Raw genomic sequence first — 13,962 nt, 5'->3', positions numbered from 1 at the left:
AAATCTACATTATCTTAAATTTACCCCTGGGGAGGAAACGTTATGTTTACTTGTATCACGTTGCGACCCCCACGGTCGTTTCACTATGACGATACAACGTATGACAAATTTGTACATGCAACAAGGCGAAGTACATTTTGTTGAAAACTTTTTTTATTTTCGAAGTTAGTCCCCTACGTACCAGTAAGGTTTCCTGAGTATGAATCATTTGTCATACGTTGTATGACCCGCCGCGCACGAAGTGCGCGGCTCCCCCTGTATCGTCGAAGACGATACAGTGAAGCGACAGTGGGGTCACCACGTGATACAATGCATCATCATGCCATGCCAATTTTATTTTGTCTAAAACGCATTGTTTAAAAATTGTATAACTTAATAAATAATTATAAATACTGACGCGCGCGCGCCAACAGCTAAGTACAAAGAATAGCTTTGCCGCTTCGACTTGCTTTTAATTCAAAAAATTTGAATAACTATCATCCGTCAAATAAACATAGTGAACACAAATAAAAATATTGCGGAACGACAGGCTAATTAGTGCAATTTAATAAGTATTTACAGGTACCATTTGTTTAAAATAAAACAAAGTCTTGTGAATTTAATTAATGATCAACGATTAAATTGTTTACAGTTTCCTATACATTGTACATAAAAACTTTGAATGATAATTGATATCACTTTAATTTGATATACACTCAACTGTTACGTAACTTTTTGACACGTTCACCAGGTGGCCTTACTGCTTACTGGGCCGCGCTCAGCCTGTCATTCCGCCTAATTTCTATTAAAGCCTGGGGTCCTCAGGTAACAGGTGGCCCTGAACACTGAATGAAAGACTATTCGAAACTTTAACCCTCCACGTTGATTCACGATGTCAATCCTTCGCAGCTCGGTGAGCTAGGCACAGTGGTGCATTTCGCCGATCTACCGAAGAAGAATTGCGAGAAGAATTATTTGATGCGCGGCGCGACCCAGTAGTGCATCGCGCTACAACCCTCCACGCTGACCCCAACCCTTACCCTAATAAAATCCCTAGCTGAAGCATGAAGCATATGCTGAAACCCTAACAAGAAATTAAACCAAATAATTCCTTATGTGGCCATATCACGTGATGGAGACAGTTTTTTGCTGATATCTCTACAGGGGGGCATTTTGAATTTAACCCTATGTCTAAATTGACGATGTCAATTCACCGCAGCTCGTCGCGGTAGTATAGATGATAGACGGTAGTATAGGCACAGGTATAGGCACAATAGTGCATCTTGTAGGGCCTGTCGTGATATCATGGATCGCTTAGGTTCCACCAGGATCTGGTAGTCCTCATAATTCTGCGGCCTCTATGTGTCGTCATCTCGCACAACTCTTTAAGAATCTTGTGGATTTGGCATGTGAAAATTTGCAGCCTTCCAGACATTGATTGGGTTAACGAGGTGTCGTACGTCACCTCAAGATCGGGTGACAGGGGGCTGACCAGGCCAGAACCCAATTGATTGGGCCTGAGGTCACGTGATTATGAGCCTGAGGTCACGTGACTATGACGTCACCAGACCTTCCTCTCCGTTTCCCGCTCATTGGACCAGGTGAGCTTGAATGCATGTGAATGTGGGTGTAAGTATAGCTGTACTGTAGTTTATACCTAATTAAACCCCTATAGAAACCGACAATTTATTTTCTGGCAGAAAGCTAGAAATTTACCAAAATATCGTCATTGTTTTAAATTTATTTTGATGACCATTCCTGACCTAAAATCGCACGAGAAATCGATTAAACTTGGTTTCAGAACTCAACAATGCTTCCTTATGCCTCAAAATCCATGTTTTATCGATACAATCAACATATCGATCCTGTAGTTCAACTTATTACTTAAAGGGTTCAAGTATAGTTACGCGGTAGACAAACTAAAACAAAATTGTAGGTTTATAACCTACCAGGACGTGTGCCGAGTTAAGCTAGAGTCGAAGGTAATATTTGGAACAAATATTTTACGAGTATCACCCGTTAAAAACAAAACACCAGTTTAATTGTCCTTTTGTCTGAACCATATGGTTAAGTGTTAGCTGTATACAATACGTCAAAAAATCATATCAACGAATCGTATCAAAGTCCATCATCAGTTAGTAACAGAGTAGAGATCAGAGCAGAACGAAGGAACATGCTTGCTTGCGGGAATCTTTTCTGAAATATTGTCGACAGGTTAAAATCAATTGCATTTCTGTTACTTGGGTGTGGGATATAAAGCATTTTTTTTTTTTTTTAGTTTTAAACTAATTACAACACTACAAATCTATTACATTTATTGAGGTTGTATGTCGATGTAAATGGTTGTTGCATGATAGTTTATTTAAAGACATCCTAAAGACTAAAGACTATCAGACATCGTTTTTAAGAGCTGTTAACTCCCATCTATCACCTATCACCCATCTATCACCTAAAGAATATCAGACACCACTCATTCCCATCTTCTGAATTGCTGCAAAGGTACTGTAATCAACAACTAAATAACTATAAACAGTAGCATCGGTTTTAGACTCTATCCTGAATTCTTTGCATTATTGTGTTTATTTGAACTATGTCCGGTATCCCAATCAGAAATTACAGCCTTCGTGACAGACCTAACAGTGCAAAAGCAAAATGTTCTACCTGTGTATCACTAAGTCTTGAAAACGACAATTTGAGGAGACAAATTGCTCGTCTAACCAAACTTACCCAAGGCTCAGGCCATGACAAAATTGCGGTTCCATTCTCTTGCGGGGACAATGTTCTTATCTCTGAACATGAATCAGAAACTCAAAACTGTGAAGTTAGCAGTGTGACTGAACTTAATAGCAACCCATCTCTTGTGAATTCTTCTGATGTTAACAAACAATCTTCAACCAGTGTTAACGTTGTGGGTAAGTCCATCAATCCATATCATGATTTGAGTCGAGGTGTATTCAGGTTTGTTGATACTCTCAAGTTGGATATGGAAACACAATACACACAAACGTTCAACAATAGGGCTGTAGCATACTATGGGGATTTCCCATATGCCTACAATGGAGGCTTCCATAACAAAAGGCCGTTAAATGACAATCCCTTATTAAAGTCTATTTTAGAACGTTTACGCTCACAGTTCCCAAGTCTGAAATTTAACAGCGCCATGATCACCAAGTATGAAAATGGCAAGCAAGGAATACCATTCCATTCAGATGATGAGAGGTCCATATCACCAGGCTCCATGATTTCCACCATATCGTTAGGAGCAACAAGAGTCCTCAGTTTTAGGTCTAAAAGCAAAGTCCACGTTGCCAATCTTACTCTCTCCCATGGCGACATAATGATTATGACCAGAAAATCTCAGGACAGCTTTGAACACAGCCTTATTCAGGACCATACTGATGACATGAGAATTAGCATTACTCTGCGCCAGATTGATGGCAGTGCAACCTTGTCTGCTCCACCCGATACCTCAAGTAAGCCTTTCGTTTCTGTAAGAGAAACTGAACCCTCAATCAAAGGGAAATCATCACCCAACAAAATCACTCATAAGAGCACCGTACCCCCTGCTTCAGTCAAAAGCAAATCCCTTGCTGTGTATGTTAGCTCAAGCATGTTCTCCAAGTTAGATGCTACAAAACTATCCTCTGCTCATCAAGAAGCACATGTATTTCACTATCCTGGTGGCATTGCAAACGGTATCAATGAACGCTTCCACTCAGATGAAAGAAAGAGGTCAATTGATGCAAATAATGTGAAGACCATCGTACTCATGTGTGGAACTAATGATGTGGACCTAATCCTAAAGAGTCCTCGACACATGAGGAATAGATTATTGTCACCCGATGAGTTCACAGGAAAAGCAAAGGCCCTTGATAACACCAATCGCTCTATTGATAATCTGATCCAGTCACTTCACTTGTGGGCTCCAGCTGCAAAAATTAAGATCATAAACATTTTACCAAGAGAAAGTTTTGCTAGAAATAAAGTGATAAATGACATCAATATCTTTTTATCTAAGATTCCTTCCAAATACTCGTTTGTTAGCTTTATACCCACAGAGATGAATCGATTTTTGTTTAGTGATAGATCTGGATTTAGGAAATCATCTTGTTTTAGTAGATTTGGGGAAGACAATGTGCATCTAAACAGCGATGGTATCTTTAAACTAGCAAAGCACATCAAGTACCATGCCCACCATTGAAATCGACATGACATTTCCACCTGAATATTTATTTTGATTTCAAGTTTAAAACTTTTCTATTGAAAATATTTACAGGCGGATAATTTTCACCTGATTTTAGTTTAATCAGACACAACGACTAACACGTTTTGTGAAATGACAAATATTCACAACTCGGCTGACAAATTTCATAACCTTTGCATTGGTCACTGTAACATTCAAGGTGGTCTCCTAAATTTAGCTAAAAGTAATGAACTTACTCAACTCATTCGAGATCATAAGCTAGACATACTTTCCCTAAATGAGATGAATCTTAATGATACTATTGACACAGACACCATAAATATTCCTTCCTCCTTCAACATTATGCGATGCGACAGGCCAAACAGTTCTAGGGGTGGTTGTGGCTTAATGATAAACAAAAAACTAGCTTACACAGAATTAGTTATGGATAGTAAGCTTGATAACATTGAAGCATTATGGGTGAAGCTTAAGAATAGCAAGATCAATGTTTGCTGCTTCTATCGCTCTGGAAATTATTGCAGTGTTGATAACTTTATTGAGTACATTCATTTTTGCATGAAAAAATTGAACGGGAAAAAGGTTATCTGGATTGGGGATATAAACATTGACCAGAATAATATCTCATCCACCCAGTACAAAAAATTAGATATGACCTTGAGATGTTACAATCTAGTTCAAACCATTCAAGGGATAACTAGAGTTGCTAAACGTGGAGACAATTTTACCCAGACTACTATTGATGTAATATTCACTAACTGTTATGCAGATTTTGTTCAATCTTCTGTTCTTGATGAACGTATTGGGGATCATCAAGCTATTATGTGTGAGATAGATTGTAAAGTACCTATAGCTCCTAAATTTGAAAAGGTTGAAATTAGAAATCATTGTAAACGTAATGTTAAACAATTCTTAGACTATCTAGATACCTGTTCTGATTACAGTCCACTATTGGAAAGTACAGATGTTGAAGCTATCACTGCTGGCCTTTGTCATCATATTGAACAGGCATATGCAACCTGCTTCCCTTGCAAGACCATAGAAAGGCACGAAAAGTTCATACATAAACCTTCTACTGAACTTTTAAATGCCATTAATCATACACATTTTCTTCTAAAGAAATTCCGTAAAAAGAAGGATAAGAGGGACAATGGAAATTGCAATAAATGTGGTATATGTAGCAAATGTATAAAGTGTAATGAGGCCTGGGATTGCTACAAGATTCAGAGAAATATTAGAAATAAATTAGCTAAAACCTGCAAAAAGGCTAATGTAATCGATGATCTACAAGTTAAAAGTGCCAAGAATGATCTTAAAGGGGTATGGAAAACTATCAAACTGGCATCAAATATGACCCCTGGTACAACTAATTGTCAAACTATCAATGAGAATGATCCTGAGCTATTTAACTTTCATTTTGCAAATGTTGGATCAAGATTACAAAATCAGGCCCCCAATATTGAAAGAGTTAGTTTTACTGATTTTTTACCTCCTAGAACTTCTAACATCTCATTTGATAGATTCCAAGAAATAAATGAAACTGATATCCTAATGTATGTCGAAACACTCAAGAATGACAAGGCCTCATATGACGATGTGCCTCTATTTTTACTTAAGCAAGCTGTACCACACATAGTTGAGCCACTGACCCATATTGTCAATTTGAGCCTTAATACAGGTGTTGTACCAACCCTTTGTAAAAAAGCTAGAGTAACTCCCATCCATAAGGCAGGAATGAAAGATGATCCTAATAATTACAGGCCAATATCCATCCTTCCACTTGTAGGAAAACTTATAGAATACTTTGTCGGCAAGCAACTCACCGATTACATGGAAGAGAACAAACTTTTCATCCGGCATCAATATGGCTTTCGGAAAAATCACTCCACAACTTATTTGATGTACGATCTGATGGACGAAATATATATGAGTAAATCTAAGTCTTATAAACCAGGAATCATCTTTCTTGATCTTAAGAAGGCCTTTGACACAGTGAATCATGAAATATTGCTTCAAAAATTGGCATATTATGGAATTGGTGGCATTGCTTTAACCTGGTTTAAGAACTTCTTATCTTGTAGATATCAATGCACAAGGATCAATGGCAAAATAAGCTCATTTTTAGAAGTTCTGAGTGGTGTACCACAAGGAAGCATCATTGGGCCTATATTATTTAGTATCTTCATAAATGACATCATTTATGCCTGTAACCTATCTAAGCCCTTTCTATTTGCAGATGATGGTGCACTATTCTTTGATCAAACCTGCAGAAGCACATTTATAAACATGAAAATAGAACTTATGACAATCTTTAAATGGCTCAGTGTAAATAAATTATCACTCAATGAAACGAAGACTGAATTCCTATTGTTTGATTCTGTTGATCAACATGATGAATTAACCATTGAATGTAATGAGGTAACTTTCACAATCAAGGAGTGCAAAGAGACAAAATATCTTGGCCTCATTCTAGATAGTAAATTAAACTTCAAAAGCCATGTAGATTATATTATTAAGAAGGTCATGAAGAGAATTGGTGCCATGTATAGAAGTAAAGCACTGCTACCCATTAAATATAGGAAAATGTTTGCCAATGCACTCATGTTGCCACAATTCGATTATTTAGACACGATCTATTGTAGAGCTGGCAAGACAAAACTTGCTGAACTTGACACTCTGTACAAAAAGGTAGCCAAAATAGCTCTCAACGTTCCACAAACAGAGAGCAGCCTTAATGTTTATAGAGACATGAAATGGTTACCACTCCATCTTAGACGACAACTCCATCTGTCAAATTATATGTTTAGAATCATCCATGACAATTGTCCTACAAACTTTATGAACAAATTTAGTTACATATCAGGAGGTAGTAGGAGCGGCGAAAGCTGCAACCTATATGTTAATAGATCAACATCACATAAAAACTTTCAATACTTGGGGGCAAAATGTTGGAATAATGTTCCAACAGATCTACGAAATCTGCCCGATGTTAAAAGCTTAAGTGATTCGTATAAGAAACAGCTACTCTCATCTATAACAACAGACCCTAATTATACCGTCGACAATTCATATGACAAATTTTACACTGCAATCATAGTCGACGATAACTAAGTATCTTCTAATTCTTTTAAATCTGAGGCATATATAATTGATGTATCGAAAGGATTTTCCCTTTTTTTACCTTTTTTTTTATTGATTTTGCACATGACTGACATGTTTTAACTGGAGGAAGGGTTCGCACAGTGGTAGTTTTATAAACCACTTTTAATTTATTGACCTTTTATACCTAGTGGTAGTTTTATAGACCACATTTAATTTATTTACTTATTATACTTAGTATTTATTTTTGGTGACTGTATCACCCAGTTTTAACATTTGATAATTGTACAGTTTATTAACGACACATTGACTGAATGTTATTTTATATTCTAATTTATATTCTAGATATTTTATTTATTTTTCAACAGACGACAACTTCCTGTTTTTTCTTCTATATTAGTTACTCATATCTCTTTTACAGACTTTTTTACAAGGACATTGACAGATGATACTCACATTAGGTATTCATTATTGCATCTAAATTATTTCACTTGCATTAGGTTTAGAAATTTATTCTCTGGTCAACAGATTTCAAATGTTTAATTAATTTGTAGTATGACAGTAAGGTATATAAGAAGTTATTTAATTTTGCTTGGGCTATTATATTGACTATTGAGGTTTAATGATGATATGGAATTTGAATTCTATATAAATTTACACTATGTGGTTGGGGCATTTTGCATAGTAAATATGGTTACTACTCCTATATATCATATTATTTGATTGGTATTCGATTTCTGATTATTTCTCTAGGAATATGATTATTATATCTCAATTTGGCTTTAGGTAGGGTGCCCCGCTAAAAGAACTGGATTCTTCCAGGAAGCATCCCGTGCACAGACCTTGGTCTACATATATATTAAATTATTAACCATTCATTCTGTATGTGCACGAAAATTTATTTCAATCAATCAATTATATGGTTGTTAAAAGCCTACATAATACTCTTCACTTAATATGGCTAATGTTTAGCATTATTTATAATCCATTATAATGATGTGATCTGAAATTAAGTTAAGCTACAGACGTTTTTTGTGACAATACAAGAAATAATGGATGAGCTCCTACTTGTGAGCCACTTAGGAAATACAATATATCTGATTTATTGTACCTTCACTTCTTCTGCTTTTTCGTTTGCTGTCTGTGCTCTGCGACAGCAATTTGTTGCCCAGATTTCCTATCCTCCCCTACCACCTTCTTACCACAGGTTGACATAAGCGCCACTTGCCTCTCAACAGCTTGGTTGTTGTTAACAAATGCTGTTTTTATTACCGACTCCCGTTTTAAACCACCATCTACAAGAATCCTCCTTGTAGCTCTCCAATAAGAGAGGAAAACTTCATTTTTGAATGGAAAATTGTAACGAATTGAAAATGTAACGATTAAAATAATGCTTGCATTTTTTGCGTAATTTAGCAGCCTTTTTTAGCGTAATCTTAATTAAAACTGCTGCCATTGGTCGATATATTCTATCAGTAGAATAAGCTGTTGCAATTGGCCACACATTGTTAACTAATGCACCCTACTAACGCGTGTCTTACTCCGCAAAACCATCCAAAAGCTATACACTAATCCTACCTAATCTTACACTCAGCTCTTATGGCTATTCTACACTCATACTAGAACATTCTAAAAGATCGATTATTACGCTAAAACCCTGCTGTGTACAGCTTATTGGCCACTGTGTATGTGCTCGTAGTCATATAATATATATGTGTGAAAAGATGCCGATAATACTTCCAGATTATTTCTCGAATAAATTCATAAATAACCTTATAAAATAAAACATTATATTAATATAAAAAGTAGTTGTCTTTTCCATTTATACTGTACCAATCGCCGACTCACTTTTAGCATTTAGCCTCACCAGCGCAACTTGAATTATATTAGAAATCGTTAACAAAATATTTTACGAAAGTAGATCTGCTGGATTTGCAAAGTGCTAGTAATAACCAAAGATGGTCACCTTTTTATTTCATTACATTCCCAGGTAAAAGGTTTACGAAAATTGAAATAACAGACACTTTAAAAAAGCTGCCCAACTGAAATTGCACAAATTGCAATACAACTGCCACATAACACAAGGTTTTTATACATATAAGTTTATTTAACGGGTGATACTCGTAAAATATTTGTTCCAAATATTACCTTCGACTCGAGCTTAACTCGGCACACGTCCTGGTAGGTTATAAACCTACAATTTTGTTTTAGTTTGTCTACCGCGTAACTATACTTGAACCCTTTAAGTAATAAGTTGAACTACAGGATCGATATGTTGATTGTATCGATAAAACATGGATTTTGAGGCATAAGGAAGCATTGTTGAGTTCTGAAACCAAGTTTAATCGATTTCTCGTGCGATTTTAGGTCAGGAATGGTCATCAAAATAAATTTAAAACAATGACGATATTTTGGTAAATTTCTAGCTTTCTGCCAGAAAATAAATTGTCGGTTTCTATAGGGGTTTAATTACGTATAAACTACAGTACAGCTATACTTACACCCACATTCACATGCATGCAAGCTCACCTGGTCCAATGAGCGGGAAACGGAGAGGAAGGTCTGGTGACGTCATAGTCACGTGACCTCAGGCTCATAATCACGTGACCTCAGGCCCAATCAATTGGGTTCTGGCCTGGTCAGCCCCCTGTCACCCGATCTTGAGGTGACGTACGACACCTCGTTAACCCAATCAATGTCTGGAAGGCTGCAAATTTTCACATGCCAAATCCACAAGATTCTTAAAGAGTTGTGCGAGATGACGACACTTAGAGGCCGCAGAATTATGAGGACTACCAGATCCTGGTGGAACCTAAGCGATCCATGATATCACGACAGGCCCTATGCATCTTGCCGATCTAGCGAGAGAAGCCTCATTGAGTGCGCGGCGCGGCACAGTTACGCATCGCGCTACAACCCTATGTCATGTATGATTCGGAATCAGCGTTCAAAAATACATATAATCCGGGGGCCCCTTTTACAAAAAACTCGAGGTTCGAGTGTAAAGTGATTTAGCACGCTTGAAAAACTTTATATTTAAAATTGTGGTTTCAAGAGACCAAATTCAAATTTTTATTTACTCATAAAATATTTATTTACTGATATGGGATGGTTTGAAACCCTATATATGCGACAAAAAAAAACGCCATCTTGGTAAGCAAGGAAGACTGATCCTCGAACTACATTTAAGTAATTCCTTCTGTTACATTTCAATAAATTTAATAAACTTGTAGTGTTGTTATTAGTTTAAAATGTATAATTTTATATGATAAAAAAGTCTATCGAATTGTCAATTATAGTACTATCAGCTGTACTATACTATTTCTGGAATATAAGATTGTGATAAGCTGGGTATTCACCTAACCATGTGCTTTCACACCCCTGCGGGTGCGCTTGTTTCACAAGTATGGCGTGCGCCACTGCAGGGGCAAGGGCTTTGGTTAGACCAAAGCTGGGTACATGATTTTTGGTCGTTACATAACTGATAATTTTTTATTTTGTGCTGGTACTCTGGTCTGTGCTGGTACTCTGGTTATGATGAGCCATGAAATTAAGCAGCAGAAGTACTATTGTTCACAATATATAATGTATATTTACTGAAGAATATCTTTACAAGATTCCCGATCTTTTGGCAGCCTTCCTCCATAATTAACCGTCAGTCACGGATTTCCTGATCATTTGGCTGAGTCGACTCAAGGAGATCATGCATAGAAACAGTGGCGTCACGTTGCTTGTTGGCGCCCCCGCCAAAAAAGCGCCGCCCTGTTGGAGCCCCCTCCCCTTTTGGTGCCCCTGCCTAAAATTGAACAAATTAGGTGCTTTTAGAGGATACGCCAGTAAAATCTCTAAAAAAGTGTGTATCTAAAGCAAAACGCGCTGTTATCCCACATTCAAACGACGATTTGGCACCCCCCTAAGACGGCGCCCCCTGCCCCCCCCCCCCCCCCCCCCCCCCCCCCCCCGCACAGCGGGGCCCTTCATTACGCCACTGCATAGAAGTTAGCAGAGGCGGCTATTGAGGGCGTCCAGGCGTCCATGGACGCCTTTAAATTATTATCTGGTGGCTGGTGCTTAAAATAGAAATAATAATTAGTAATGGTGTTAGGAAATAACAAATCGCAATATAAAGGTCTTCGTTTACTATCATACGTTTTAATGTAAGTGCACGCATGATCTTCGTGAAATTTTGTGTTGTAGGGAGTCCAATCCTACCTCTGGACTACTCAGCCGCGCAGTTTTAACACATAGTTAATTGTAAACGTTACAAAGCACATCCTGCGCATCCCACTACAGGTAATCTATTATGATTTGCCTCGATTTGGGGGTCCAGGACCCTTTGAACTATTGACTGTTGTGATACTGCGCGGCTGAGATCGTACACGTGTGGTGTCCTGTTTCACCCATGTTATAAGTTTTTGTTTTTGTTTGCTGTCGCCTGTAAAGTGTTACACATTACATTTACAAGGCCCTGTGTGTAATGTAATCGGTAGTTTGGAGGGATCAGCTTGAGCCGGCTCCCAAGCCCCCCTCCCCCCAGTCCATCGATTGGAACCCCAACAAAACTGCCAGCCAGCTCCCACGAGCCGCCTCTGGAAGTTAGCACAGATCTCAAATCTGCAACATTTCGTATACTTCAAAGGGAAGCATTTTAGGGTGTTTTGTTGTTCATAACTTATATATAAATGTGCTAGTTACCGTTAATTTGCGCCCTTCAAAAGTCACTAGCACATTCCTATCAAAATTTTAGAAAAATCAGTTAATATGAAAAACGAAAAATGTGCCTAAATTTGTTGTTTGGCTTTGAAGTCCAATAGATCTGAAGATAAATGAGGAAAAACATTTTTAAGGGCATCAAAAACTGTGCCAGAATTCAGAGAACAATCTGATGTCAATCATCAAATCAATCCGATCTTCCCTGACTGACTTTTTGTTAAAATAAGCCTGAAAAGGACAATTTTAGCTTTTTGACTTTACAAATTTATAACACACCAGCCTTTTTAGATACGATATCAAGATTTTACACACACCTTGAAATAGATGTGAATAGACGGCGAGCAAAATTTCAACCCGATACCGCAAGAAATGATTAACTTATAGCCTCTCCACGAAACAAATTGTGTTTTTCCGAAAATTCCACTCTAACCAGAAAAATGGGTATTCTCAAAATAATTTTGTTTGATGTGGAAACGGTGCGCTAGATGGTCACTGAACTGCCTATGAGGTCATTTGGGTTGGATGGCACAAACCACTGTTTTGGTGTATGCCCCCTTAAGGGACCACTGCACTTGACCACCAATATACCTCTATTAGTTCTATTGCTATGGGATGATATTTTGTATATAACTGGATCAAAGAGGCACTAAGCAATCGTGCCTATTACCCTGTTATAGAACCTGAATCTTTATTTTACTTTAAATCTTTGTTTTACTTACTCTTACCCTTGTTTATCAAGTGTAGATGATAATGTTACCTCAAACTTATTTTGTTCTAGGAAAGAGTATGTGGAAAGGAAAGAACACTCATGGAATAGTGAAAAAGGATGGAGAAATAAACTTCTCAAAACTTGAACAGCAGATCGATTCGGCAGTCTCAGCAGATAAAATGTACTGGGTCCGAAATGAAGCTAAAATACGGGCAGTGACCAACAAAGTTGCAACATACGAAGAATTTGAGGATATTGTTAAAGCCAGTCACCTTAAACCTCTCGAAAAAGGTGACAGAATAAGTGACATAAAAGTGTTCAAACAGCCATGGAATATTAACTCTGGATCAGGGGCTAGTTCTCAAACAAGTTCAGAACGTTCAACTGAGATATCTTATCAGTCAGTTGCTACTGTCAATCAATTTGATAGAATATGGAAAAGACAATGTAAGAATTCACTAGAGCGGTTTAATTTTCTCACAGAACTTGATTGCAATAAGATTCATCATATATTCCAAGCCGAAATTGCACTGGGTCTTCTTGGCGAATTCATATCTGCTATTCATGAAAACTACCAATCAGAAAAATCTGAAACTATCGCTAATATTCTGTATACTTTGACAAAGTGTGGACGATTTGAATTGTCTCTCCAGTTTCTGTCTGAAAAAGAAAAGAACAGTCTTTCTGAAATCATGGACCTTCTTTCAACTGATTGGAACCCTGAAAATGTGTGCCAGCTTAAAAGCGTTTACAAGATGGAATATTCATCATGAACACGTTATCAAGTATCAACATTTAAACTGTGTGTGTTTCTCAAATCTCAATAATTGTTAAATATGACATAATGACTTTGACTCTCAATCAGTCATTACGATTAAATCTAATCAATATTGCCAACACAAGCATTTAAATTTGATTTTCTTAACAAACATTGTGCATATTGATAGTCTTAAGTTAAATGTTGTGATTTGAAGCATTATTTTAGAACTGATCTAGTTCAAACTGACTCTTATGCAAGCTGGAATTGTGTATTATAAGTTAGATTTGATGTATTGAAGATCCAACTTACTAAGATTTTGTTTCACTCTAACTGTACACGTTATATAAGTTAGCATCTTGCTTCAATAGTGGATCTATATTATATAAATTACCTGGAGAAATTTTGATGTTCAGGGCATTGAAATAATCCAGCAGGTTCTATGTTAAATTCACTTGTAGCTATGTCATCGGCGTACCATGATGAAGCTCTTAGGAAGACACG

The 13,962-nt window shown here is 37.2% G+C and overlaps 2 protein-coding genes across 7 annotated transcripts in view; one reads left to right on the top strand and one right to left on the bottom strand.

The window, feature by feature from the left end:
• Nucleotides 1-13,962, bottom strand: part of LOC134811113 (uncharacterized) — a 114,085-nt gene that overhangs the window by 51,995 nt on the left and 48,128 nt on the right. The window lies entirely within an intron of this gene.
• LOC134811116 (putative malate dehydrogenase 1B) overlaps nt 1-13,962 on the top strand; it is a 102,930-nt gene that overhangs the window by 83,686 nt on the left and 5,282 nt on the right. For 2 of the 3 annotated variants that reach the window (XM_063817852.1, XM_063817854.1), the window contains exon 1: nt 2,272-2,301. The exons of the other annotated variant lie outside the window; for it this stretch is intronic. The gene's annotated coding sequence lies outside the window, so the exon portion shown is untranslated. Of the gene's footprint in view, nt 1-2,271; nt 2,302-13,962 lie in introns of those variants that run through there. 3 annotated transcript variants of the gene reach the window in all.

This window comes from Bolinopsis microptera, chromosome 2 (genome assembly GCF_026151205.1).
Source record: "Bolinopsis microptera isolate Bmic1 chromosome 2, MBARI_Bmic_1.0, whole genome shotgun sequence".
NCBI classification, from domain to species: Eukaryota; Metazoa; Ctenophora; class Tentaculata; order Lobata; family Bolinopsidae; genus Bolinopsis; species Bolinopsis microptera.
This window is presented reverse-complemented; position numbering and strand designations above follow the sequence as displayed.